The sequence below is a fragment of the Rutidosis leptorrhynchoides genome, chromosome 3, assembly GCF_046630445.1.
Source record: "Rutidosis leptorrhynchoides isolate AG116_Rl617_1_P2 chromosome 3, CSIRO_AGI_Rlap_v1, whole genome shotgun sequence".
Classification (NCBI taxonomy): Eukaryota; Viridiplantae; Streptophyta; class Magnoliopsida; order Asterales; family Asteraceae; genus Rutidosis; species Rutidosis leptorrhynchoides.
In genome coordinates, this window is record NC_092335.1 from 446202075 (window position 1) to 446214545 (window position 12471).

Consider the following 12471-nt stretch of genomic DNA (forward strand, 5'->3'; position numbering starts at 1 on the left):
TCAGATTCACCATGTAAATAAGCGTATTCCAAATGGTTTGGAAGTGGCTTTAACTCTAATTTCGGAGGTTCTTCTATCGATTATTTATATCGATATCTGTCTTCTTCTTTTAGCATTTGAATTTCTTCTGTTGTTGGTTCATATCCATTAGCTATTAGTGTAGCTAACATTTCAGCTTCATCAATTGGTTCATTACCTTCTCCTAAAGAACATTCTCCTGTTCCTTGTAATTCTGGAAATTCTTCTAACAATTCTGCATGTGAGTCTATAGTTTGAATATAATAGCATGTATCATCTGCAGATTACGGTTGTTGCATTGCTCTATCAACTGAAAAGGTAACACTCTCGTCCTCTATACTTAGGGTCAATTTCTTACCAAACACGTCTATCATTGCTTTAGCCGTGTTTAAGAATGGTCTTCCTAATATGAGAGGAACTTGAGAATCTTCTTCCATGTCCAGAACAACAAAATCTACTGGAAATACTAAAGTACCAACTTTAACTAGCATGTTCTCCATTATCCCTCTAGGATATTTTATTGATGGATCGGCTAGTTGTATGCTTATATTTTATTGATCGATCGGCTAGTTGTATGCTTATTCTTGTTGGTTTCAATTCTCCAAGGTCTAGTTTAGCGTATAGTGAATACGACATTAAATTTATACTAGCACCTAAGTCTGCCAATGCTTCTATTGAACTAAGACTATCCAGAAAACATGGAATTGTGAAACTTCCTGGATCAGATAGTTTTTCTGGTATCTTATTCAACAGCACTGCTGAACAATTAGCATTCATAGTAACAGCCGAGATTTCTTCCATTTTCTTTCTATTCATGATTAGATCTTTCAGAAATTTAGCATATCTAGGCATTCCTGAAATCACATCAATGAAAGGAAGATTTACATTTATCTGTTTAAACATATCCAAGAATTTGGATTGCTCGGCTTCAAGTTTCTCTTTCTTCATTTTACTCGGGTAAGGAAGTGGTGGTTGGTATGGTTTAACATAAGGTTTAGCCTTAACTGTGTTATCTTCATTAACCTTTTCAACTACCGGTTCTTTTTCCTTATCTTGTTCAGGTTGTGGTTCTTGTGGAGTAGGAATAGCTTCATCAGAAGTTACAGATATTTCAGGTGGTTTAAGTGTTGTACCACTTCTTGTGGTAATGACTTTAGCTGTTTCATTCCGGGGGTTAGCATTTGTATCACTAGGTAAACTTTCCGGTTTTCTTTCACCTATTAACCTTGCTAGGTTACTTACTTCTTGTTCCAAGTTTTGAATAGAAGCTTGTTGATTTCTAAATGCTTGAGCATTTTGTTCATTAGTTTGTTTTTGAGATGTGAAAAACTGCGTTTGAGTTTCAACTAGCTTCGTCATTATATCTTCTAAATTCAGCTTTTTATCATCGGTTTGTGGTGGTTTGTTTTGAAAATTAGGTCTTTGCTGATTGTAAGTATTGTTGGATACTTGTTGATTGCTAGGACCTTGTTGGTTGTTGTATGGAATATTTCAGTTATAGTTCTGATTTTGATTGTAAATAGGTCTTGGCGGTTGATAATTATTCTGATAATTATTTCCAGGCCTTTGGTTTATGTATGAAATATTCTCTCTTTGTTCCATTGTTAGTTCAATACTGAGACAATCTTTTGTCAAATGTGGTCCTCCACACTGCTCACAACTAATTCGTATTGAGTGAATATCCTTAGTCATCTTTTCCATTCGTCTCTCGACAACATCTATCTTTGCGAAAATGGAATCTAAGTCATGGCTAGAATCGGCTCTAGCTGCTTTAGATGATCTAACGATATCTTTTTCTTGGTGCCACTCATGTGAGTGGGAAGCAGTGTTATCAATAATTTTGTAAGCATCAGTTTCGGTTTTCTTCATAATAGAACCACCAGCTGCTATATCTATGTCTTTCCTTGTAGTGATGTCGCATCCTTGGTAGAATATTTGCACTATTTGACAGGTGTCTAAACCATGTTGCGGACATCCTCTCAATAATTTTCCAAATCTTGTCCACGCCTCATATAGAGTTTCATTCGGTTTCTGTGTGAACGTAACAATTTCTCTTTGAAGTCTTACGGCTTTAGATGCCGGAAAGAATTGTTTAAGAAAATTTTCAACTAAAACGTCCCATGTATCAATCGCCCCTTCAGGTAACGATTCCAACCAATCTTTGGCTTCTCCCTTTAAAGTCCAGGGAAATAACATGAGATATATCTGTTCATCTTCCACTTCTCTTATTTTAAATAGTGTGCAGATCCTATTAAAGGTACGTAGATGTTCATTTGGATCTTCCTTCGGCGCACCACTAAATTGGCATTGATTAGTCACCATGTGTAGAATTTGTCCTTTGATTTCATAATCTAGCGCATTAATGTCTGGATGAGTAATTGCGTGACCTTGGCCAGTGCGTTTAGCTCTCATTCGGTCTTCCATACTTAAAGGTTCCAGATTCTCGATAATTGAATTTGTTGAATCTGAATCACTGGAGGATTCTGATTTAATGGTTCGTTCCTCAACAATCTCTGTTTGAATGATTGGTGGTTCCGGAGGAAAAATTATTGGTTCAGGATCTATGAATCGTCCCTGATTATTCTCCGGATTCTCAATTGTGAGGTCGGTTTCAAAAAATGGATTATCAACGGCGACAATATTAGCTAGATGTCTTGATCGAGTTACAGGTGGTGAACGTACCAAAAGGTGGTGAACGTCTTGCTCGGTGCATTCACTGAATATTCTATTAGTTTTTAAAAGGAAAGAAAAATTATATAAGTTATCCAATTAATAGACTTTTCTGATTTTGCCCACGTTTCGAATAGCCAAAAGATGCAGCAGAGGGGCAGGATTCGTTTGGTCTCAATATAATTGAGGACTGTTTGGCTCCAATAACCCGGTCCACGTACAAATCCAACTATTACTACGAACCAGAAAATTTTGATGTCTATCAATTTAATCACTTAAAATAAATTTTCGTAATTTTAAGAAATTTAGATAAGAAGTAGAGAAAATTCTAAGTCCTAAAAACTAGAATAGCGAGAAATAAGAAAGAAAAAGAGTGCGTCGAAAAAGGTCGAAAAAGAAAAGAATTGAAAAATAAAAGGCGTCGAAAAATAAGAAAGAAAAAGAAAATGACTATAAAACTTTAAAACACTCGACTAACCCAACCTTATTACAATCACTAACTTAAAATTATAATCGCAAATTGAGATTACTAATTGGAGTGATAATTGATACATAGGTAAAAGGCGTCGAGAAATAAGAAAATAGCGCGTCTAAACTTAAAAAGGAACTAAAAATTTAAAACTAAATGTTGCGTCTAAAAATATTAAAGCTTACAAGTAAAACTATATCCCAAATGGAAATAACTTAAAAAGGTACTAAAACTTAAAAAGGCGTCACAAAATTCTAAAGCACCTAGATCTTAGTCTAAAGAAAAAGCACTTAAGGGATTTTACGGCAAAGCCTAACAATCTATAAATAAAAATAACTATGGCAAAAACTAATTTTAAAACTAAATACGAGCGAAAAATACAAATATTACGCTAAAACAATTAAAAAGAGACAAAATATAAAAATATACTAAAAGTTGCAAAAATTACAATTTTTATAAAAATATTATTCTTATATTATTTATTTTATAAAAGTGTAAATTTTATAATTTATTTAAATTAATTAAACTAAATATACAAAATAATAATAACTTAAATTAAGTAATTAAAAACTAAAAAAACTAATTAGGGTTTTAATTAAAATAATAATAATAATAATTACACCGTAATGATGCAGTTAGGGTTTCTGGTCACCTGTGTCAGGGCTGCTCCGCGAGTTGCGGTTTCCGAAGCTGGAAAACTCCGCGAGTCGCGGGGTTCCAAATTTCAGATGACAGGCTGATTTAAATTCGACGCGTTTTTGTTTTTTATTTTTTTTATTTTCTGTTTTAATAATTAAATAAAATATTTATAAAAACTAAATAAAAACTTGTAAAAATAGAAATACTTTATAATTTTATAAAAATAACAATCTAAAAAAAATAGATTTATATATATTTATTTTTTTTCGGTTTTTTTTTTAAATTTTTTTATATTTTAAATAAACACAAAATATTTAAATAAAACTTATATTTTTTATAAAATAAAAATAAAGAAACTTTATAAAACTTAAATATTTTTCTTTTTATATTTTTGAATATTTAAAACGTATTTTTACAAAAGCGTATTTTTTTATATTAGTAAAAAAAATAAATTTTTTTTTTTATATTAGCGTTGCGCTTCCGGCTTTTAAGCAAGATGTTCCCCGGCAGCGGCGCCAAAATTACTTGATGTCAAAGCTAAGGGGTATAAAATACTATTAAATTTTACAAGGAAATACTATTAAATACGATACAATTTTACTCAAGATATTTATTTATTTATTGAATGAATATACTTAAACCTTGCTACAACACTTATAGGCAGTGTACCTAATCGTACAGTAGTGTAGTTTTTAGTAAGTCCGGTTCGTTCCACAGAAAAAATCTTTAAACAAAGCTTAACGCTATATTAGTTTAAATTTATAAAAATCAAATATATATATAAGTAATATTATTTTATAAAGGGGGGTTTTTACCGTTTAATGACCGGTTTGTCGATTTTAAAACTTTAGTCTCAGTTAAAACCAAATGTAAAATATTAAATAAATAAAAGACTTAATTTAAAGCGTAAAGTAAATAACGATAATGAAATTGCGAATAATAAAAGTGCGATAAAATAAACTTGCGATAATTAAAAAGTACGATAATTAAAAGTGAAATTAAATACAATAACAATAAATAAAAATGCGATAATTAGAAGTGCAATTAAATATAAAATAAAGGAAATTAAATATGAAATAAAAGAATTATGCTTATTTAAACTTCCGTAATCATGATGTTTGACGTGTTGATTTTAGTTTTATGCCCATGGTTTAATTGTCCTTTGTCCTGGATTATTTAATATGTCCGTCTGGTTTTTGTCCATAACAGTCCATCAGTCATAAATATAAAGTGCGAGTGTCCTCGTCAAATTATCCTTATACCCGAAGTCAAATATTCCAACTAATTGGGGACTTAAACTGTAACAAGATTTTAATACTTTATTTAATTACACCAGGATGTCGACTGAGTGTAACCCAAGGTTTTAATAGTTTGTTATCAATTATGCCAAGTGTCCTTGTACATAATTTTACCCCTGTTTTAATAATTCTAGTGGCTATTAATCCATTCCCGTATCCGGTTAAATGAACGGTTATTCGTACATATAAATACCCCGCCCATCATGTCCGATTGAGTGTATATGGTTATTTATAGGGATGTCCAATTATAAATCTTTATATTAAAATTAACAAACTATCATTTAGTTAAACAAATATAAAGCCCATTAATAGCCCATAGTCTAATTTCCACAAGTGTCGTTCTTTTGTCCAAACCTCAATTATGGTACAAAGCCAAATTACCCAATTTTAATATTTTTAGCCCAACATCATGATTACTTCGGATTAAATAAGCATAATAATAACTTAGCTACGAGACATTAAATTAAAAAGGTTGAACATAACTTACAATGATTAAAAATAGCGTAGCGTTACACGGACAGAATTTCGACTTACACCCTTACAACATTTGCTAACATACCCTTATTATTAGAATTAAAATTAAAATTAAAATTAAAATATAAATTATAAATATAAATATTACGTATAGATATAGAGAGAGATTTATTTTATGGATATTTTTAATCGTCGAACTGCGTTGCTTTTATAGGCTGTTTCAAAATTGGGGGCTCCGCGAGTCACGGCCCATTTGGTCTTCGAACTCCGCAAGTCGCGGAGTTCCATTTTACAGCTCACTCAACTTTGGCTCTTTGTTTGCCGACGATTATATAAATAAATATAATATATAAATAATTTTAGTAATTATTTAAATATTATATTATATTTAAGTTCATAGTTGACTTGTAATTTTTAGTCCGTTGCGTCGAGCGTTGAGAGTTGACTCTGGTCCTGGTTCCGGATTTTCGAACGTCCTTGCGAATAATTTAATATCTTGTACTTTGTGTTTTGAATCTTGTACTCGTGTAATTTTGAGACGTTTCTTATCAATAATTGGAACCTCATTGATTGTATTTTGTACTTTTGAGCTTTTTGGTCGTTTGCGTCTTCAATTCTTCGAATCTATCTTTTGTCTTCGCCTTTTATTATTTAAACGAATATCACTTGTAAATAGAACAATTGCAACTAAAAGCTTGTATTTCTTGAGGAATAATGCTATGAAATATATGTTCGTTTTTAGCATTATCAATATCATATTAAGAGATATTCATACATCATAATATCATGATAATATAATAATTTAACATCTCATTTGATATAATAAACATTGGGTTAACAACATTAATTGAGATCGTTAACTTAAAGGTTTCAAAACAACACTTACATGTAACGACTAACGAAGACTTAACGACTCCATTAGAACGTATATACATGTTGTGTTTTGATATGTATTCTTACACTTTTGAAAGACTTCAAAACACATATCAAAGTACTTCTACTTAACAAAAATGCTTACAATTACATCCTCGTTTAGTTTCATCAACAATTCTACTCGTATGCACCCGTATTCGTACTCGTACAATACACAGCTTTTAGATGTATGTACTATTAGTATATACACTCCAATGATCAGCTCTTAGCAGCCCATGTGAGTCACCTAACACATGTGGGAACCATCATTTGGCAACTATCATGAAATATCTCATAAAATTACAAAAATATTAGTAATCATTCATGACTTATTTACATGAAAACAAAATTACATATCCTTTATATCTAATCCATATACCAAAGACCAAAAACACCTACAAACACTTTCATTCTTCAAGTTTCTTCATCTAATTGATCTCTCTCAAATTCCATCTTCAAGTTCTAAGTGTTCTTCATAAATTCCATAAGTATAGTTTCATAAAAATCAAGAATACTACCAAGTTTGCAAGTTTACTTCCAAGCTTTCTAATCCATTCCAAGTAATCATCTAAGATCAAGGCACCTTTGTTATTTAAAGTAGGTTATATTTCTAATTCAAGGTAACATTCATATTCAAACTTTGATTCAATTTCTACAACTATAACAATCTTATTTCGAGTGAAAATCTTACTTGAACTGTTTTCGTGTCATGATTCTGCTTCAAGAACTTTCAAGCCATCCAAGGATCCTTTGAAGCTAGATCTATTTTCCTCATTTCCAGTAGTTTTATCCAGAAAACTTGAGGTAGTAATTATGTTCATAACATCATTCGATTCATACATATAAAGCTATCTTATTCGAAGGTTTAAACTTGTAATCACTAGAACATAGTTTAGTTAATTTTAAACTTGTTCGCAAACAAAAGTTAATCCTTCTAACTTGACTTTTAAAATCAACTAAACACATGTTCTATATCTATATGATATGCTAACTTAATGATTTAAAACCTGGAAACACGATGAACACCATAAAATCGTATATACACCGTCGTAGTGAAACCGGGGGCTGTTTTGGTTTGGATAATTAAAAACTATGATAAACTTTGATTTAAAAGTTGTTCTTCTGGGAAAATGATTTTTCATATGAACATGAAACTATATCCAAAAATCTTGGTTAAACTCAAAGTGAAAGTATGTTTTTCAAAATGGTCATCAAGATGTCGTTCTTTCGACGGAAATGACTACCTCTTTAGTAATTGACATGTAACTTAAATTTCTGACTATATAAATATACTTTTTATGTTTAGATTCATAAAATAGAGTTCAATATGAAACCATAGCAATTTGATTCACTCAAAACGTATTTAAAATGAAGAAGTTATGGGTAAAACAAGATTGGATATTTTTGATCTTTTTAGCTACGGGAAATGTTTAACAAATCTATACAAATCATATCCTAGCTAACTTATATTATTTTATACATGTATTATAATATATTATGTAATCTTGGGATACCATAGACACGTATGCAAATGTTTTGACATATCATATCGACCCATGTATATATATTATTTGGAACAACCATAGACACTCTATATGCAGTAATGTTGGAGTTAGCTATACAGGGTTGAGGTTGATTCCAAAAATATATATACTTTGAGTTGTGATCTAGCCTGAGACGTGTATACACTGGTTCGTGGATTGATTCAAGATAATATATATCGATTTATTTCTGTACATCTAACTGTGGACAACTAGTTGTAGGTTACTAACGAGGACAGCTGACTTAATACACTCAAATCTTTAAAACATAATAAAAATGGTTGTAATTATATTTTGATCATACTTTGATATATATGTGCATATTTGTATAGGTTCGTGAATCGATCCGTGGCCAAGTCTTATTTCCGAGGAAGGAAATATCTGTGAAAGTGAATTATAGTTCCACTTTTAAAATCTAATATTTTTGGGATGAGAATACATGCAGGTTTTATAAATGATTTACAAAATAGACACAAGTACGTGAAACTAAATTCTATGGTTGAATTATCGAAATCGAATATGCCCCTTTTTATTAAGTCTGGTAATCTAAGAATTAGGGAACAGACACCCTAATTGACGTGAATCCTAAAGATAGATCTATTGGGCCTAACAAACCCCATCCAAAGTACCAGATGCTTTAGTACTTCAATATTTATATCATATCCGAAGGGTGTCCAGGAATGATGGAGATATTCATATATATGCATCTTGTTAATGACGGTTACCAGGTGTTCACCATATGAATGATTTTTATCTCTATGTATGGGATGTGTATTGAAATATGAAATCTTATGGTCTATTGTTACGATTTGATATATATAAGTTAAACCTATAACTCACCAACATTTTTGTTGACGTTTAAAGCATGTTTATTCTCAGGTGAATATTAAGAGCTTCTGCTGTTACATACTAAAATAAGGACAAGATTTGGAGTCCATGTTTGTATGATATTGTGTAAAAACTGCATTCAAGAAACATATGTCGATGTAATATATTTCTATTGTAAACCATTATGTAATGGTCGTGTGTAAACAGTATATTTTAGATTATCATTATTTGATAATCTACGTAATGTTTTTAAAACCTTTATTGATAAAAAAAAGGTTATGGTTGTTTTAAAAATGAATGCAGTCTTAGAAAAACGTCTCATATAGAGGTCAAAACCTCGCAACGAAATCAATTAATATGGAACGTTTATAATCAATATGAACGGGACATTTCAGTTAGTATCCGAGCGTTGGTCTTAGAGAACCAGAAAATTTGCATTAGTGTGTCTTATCGAGTTTGTTAGGATGCGTTAGTGAGTCTGGACTTCGATCGTGTTTTCTTTAAAAATGATTGCTTAACATTTTTGTTGAAAACTATATATTTTTAACATGTAAATATTATGTGATATATTAATCTCTTAACATATTTGATATTATGTGATAGATGTCTACCTCTAGCACAAATCCCATTGACTCACCTAATAATAACGAAGAGTCGAATATATATTGGCAAGATTCACAAGTTTCCGAAGAACTGGAAGAAGAGGAAACGGAACCGGAAGAAGAGGAACCGGAAGAAGAGGAACCAGAAGAAGAGGAACCGGAAAAAGAAGAGGTTCCGGAGGGGGGAATAGTTGGAACCACAGAAAATCGGTCAAATAAAAGAAAATCCTCAACCAATGGACCAAAGTTAATAATGGTCAATGGTGTTTCCGTTAAGGAAGCAAAATATTGGGAAAATAACCAATTTTTCTATGAATCGAATCCTGATGAGGATTCTGATGATGTTATAGAAATTACCCCCACCCAATTTAATGAGGCAAAAGAAAATAATAAGGGAAAAGGCATCAAAATAGAGAAATCTGATTCCGACCCCGATGAACTTTATATGTACCGTCAACACCCGTATTTTCAATATCGTGACAATAACCCGGGAACCTCTAAACCACCAGGTTTTTCTAAACCAATGTGGAAAACTATGACTCGTATTAGAGGAACATCATATATCCGTAGAAGATTAGGAAAAAGAACCAAGTCCGAAGAAGAAGAAACCAGTGATTCAGATTAGAGGGGTGTGAGCATGTTGTGTAATAAATGTATTGTAGTGTGCTTGTACTTTTATGTTCTATGTAAAAATTGCTTGTATTGTTTGTTTTTACGAATCTAATCCTTGTCTATTTTACAGTATAAAAACAAAATGGACATTAAGGGTAGACAACCGAATATTTAAGAATACCTACCAGAGGATATGATTGAGGAAATCTTGTCTAGAGTTGGTCAGAGTTCATCAGCATATTTAGTTATGGCAAAATTAACTTGTCAAACATTTGAAAGACTTTCCAGAAATGCCTTAGTTTATAAAAGGCTTTCCTTTGATAGGTGGGGTATATCACATTGGGGAGACTTTAAGTTACGCCGTGTTTTCTTTAAAGCATTAAATGCGGGGAACCCAAATGCAATTTTACGCTACGGGTTAAGAACCTATTTTGACTCAACATATCCCAACATAGGATTTCGTGAATTAGAAAGAGCTTCTAACATGCAACATACAGAAGCGTGTTATGCTTACGGGTTAGTGATGTTCGCTTCTTACCAAAGTGAGAAAAAGAACATCGGATTGCAGCTTTTAAATAAAACTTTTCCACAAGTGACGGATTCAGTAGTTGGGGTGAGAAACAAGGTTTTTAGATTATTACGGGGCTGTTGGACATTACGAAACCCTCATCCTTTTGACGACATTACAACATGCTGCCTAGCCAATGGTCATAACGGTTATTTTCAACAAGACCAAGGATGGGAAGTCGTCTTAGTAAAACCAGAATGCATGACTTGTTTCTGGACTTATGAATTACGTGTCTTTATTTCCTTTACTGAACAACTTGCGTATTAACTAGATTTATCTTCAAAAATGTCTTGTATCATAGTGTACTATATTTCATGTTATATGTAATATAGCGAAGTTGTAAGTTTGAAGAATATTTGTATGTGATATATTATTATAATCAGTTTTTCATATGGAATTGTAGTAGTTGAATTGTATATTAGCTACTAAGTATGAACTTAACGAGGTAGTACCCGAATTTAAACTTATAAAACGTTAATATGAAGAAAAAGCTTTTATAAATGAGTTCATATTATGCTACGAGATACTATTGACTACTCTTAATATTCTGTATGATTAACTTGTTTCATTTTGAAGGAAATGGCACCGACTACTCGACACACCTTGAATATGAGCGAAGAGGAATTTCGTGCCTTTCTTGCTTCAAACATAGCCGCAGTACAGGCCGCGCTACATACCAACAATAACTCTGAATCTAGCAATACAGCTAACGGCGCAAGAAATCGTGTAGGATGCTCCTACAAGGAATTCACTGCCTGCAAACCTTCAGAATTTGATGGGACCGAAGGACCAATCGGATTGAAATGGTGGACAGAGAAAGTTGAATCGGTGTTTGCCATAAGTAAGTGTGCTGCAGGAGACAAAGTGAAGTACACTACGCATACCTTCACATGTATTGCGTTAACATGGTGGAATACCTATCTAGAGCAAGTGGGACAAGATGCTGCTTGCGCGCTACCGTGGTCAGCATTCAAGCACTTGATGAATGAGAAGTACCGTCCAAGAGCCGAGGTCAATAAGCTCAAGTCAGAACTTAGAGGGTTACGAACACAGGGATTCGATATTACTTCGTACGAAAGACGATTAACAGAATTGTGCCTATTGTGTCCAAGAGCGTTCGAAGATGAGGAAGAGAAGATCGACGCGTTTGTGAAAGGGTTACCAGAGAGAATCCAAGAAGATATAAGTTCACACGAGCCTGCCTCCATACAAAAGGTATGTAGAATGGCTCACAAACTAGTGAACCAGATTGAGGGAAGAATTAAAGAACAGGCGGCCGAAGAGGCCAACGTGAAGCTAGTCAAAAGAAAGTGGGAGGAAAACGGTGATAAGAGTCACCAAAACAACAACAACTATCCCAACAATCGCAACATCAATCGCAACTACAACAAACGGCAAAACAACAACAACAACAACAACAACTACAACATTCATCCCAACAATAATAACAACCGCAGCAACAACAACAATTAGAAGCAGCTATGCCAAAGGTGTGAAAAGTATCACTTGGGGTTCTGCACCAAATTTTGCAACAAGTGTAAAAGAAATGGTCATAGCGCGGTGAAGTGTGAGGTCTACGGACCAGGGGTTAACAGAACGAAAGGAACAAATGGTGTCGGAATGAGTAATGGCGGAGCAATTAGTGTCGGAGCAAGTTATGCCAATGTAGTTTGTTATAAATGTGGAAAACCGGGCCACATAATTAGAAATTTCCCGAACCAGGAGAACACGAATGGACAAGGCCGCGGAAGAGTTTTCAATATTAATGCGGCAGAGGCACAGGAAGACCCGGAGCTTGTTACGGGTACGTTTCTTATTGATAATAAATCTGCTTACGTTT